The sequence below is a fragment of the Myotis davidii genome, unplaced genomic scaffold (genome assembly GCF_000327345.1).
Source record: "Myotis davidii unplaced genomic scaffold, ASM32734v1 scaffold73, whole genome shotgun sequence".
Taxonomy (NCBI): Eukaryota; Metazoa; Chordata; class Mammalia; order Chiroptera; family Vespertilionidae; genus Myotis; species Myotis davidii.
Genome location: NW_006286675.1, coordinates 1,862,788 through 1,863,481, shown reverse-complemented (window position 1 = coordinate 1,863,481; position 694 = coordinate 1,862,788). Strand labels below are relative to the sequence as shown.

The 694-nt window shown below is 50.4% G+C and overlaps 1 protein-coding gene across 1 annotated transcript in view; it reads left to right on the top strand.

The window, feature by feature from the left end:
• OXTR (oxytocin receptor) overlaps positions 1-694 on the top strand; it is an 18,760-nt gene that overhangs the window by 16,564 nt on the left and 1,502 nt on the right. The window lies entirely within an intron of this gene.

Here is a 694-nt window from a genome sequence, read left to right as displayed (position 1 = left end):
AGGGGGGCGGGGGGGACAGGGGGCATTCTGAGTGCACAACCAGGGCAAGGATGTGGAAGGAAGACAGATTTTGTCTCTTTATTATAATTTTTTTTTGTTAATCCTTACCCTAGGATATTTTTTCCATTGATTTTTTTCCTTTATTTTTTTTCTCTTTTTTTTAAGAGAGAGTGGAAGGCGGGGGGGAAGGGGGGAGACATAGAGAGAGAAATATGGATTGGTTGCCTCCCGCATACGCCCGACCAGGGCTGGGAAGCCTGCAACCGAGATACATGCCCTTGACTGAATTGAATCTGAGACCCTTTAGTCCTCGGGCTGATGTTCTAACCACTGAGGAAGACTGGCTAGGGCATTCCTGTGGAGTTTGTGTACGCTTGTCCCCACTTAGAGATTAGGAAACAGAAGTTTGGGAGGAATTAAAATCATTTGTCCCCGATGGGGCTAGAATACAAACAAGGTCTGGCAGCTTCCAGACTGCGCTCTTGGACTCTGAGCTGTAGGCACTCGCACCTACTGGGTGAGTGGTGAAACACAGGTGGCTGTGGGGCAGCTCCTGCTGGTGGAAGCTTGCAGTGGGAAGTGTTTGATGAGAGAATGACCTGGAGCCTTCCAGGGCTGGCTGAGCTTGGGGGGAGGGGGGCGGGGTCCCCATGACAGAACTCAAATTGTTTTCCTCAGCAGAGATTCCCCACAG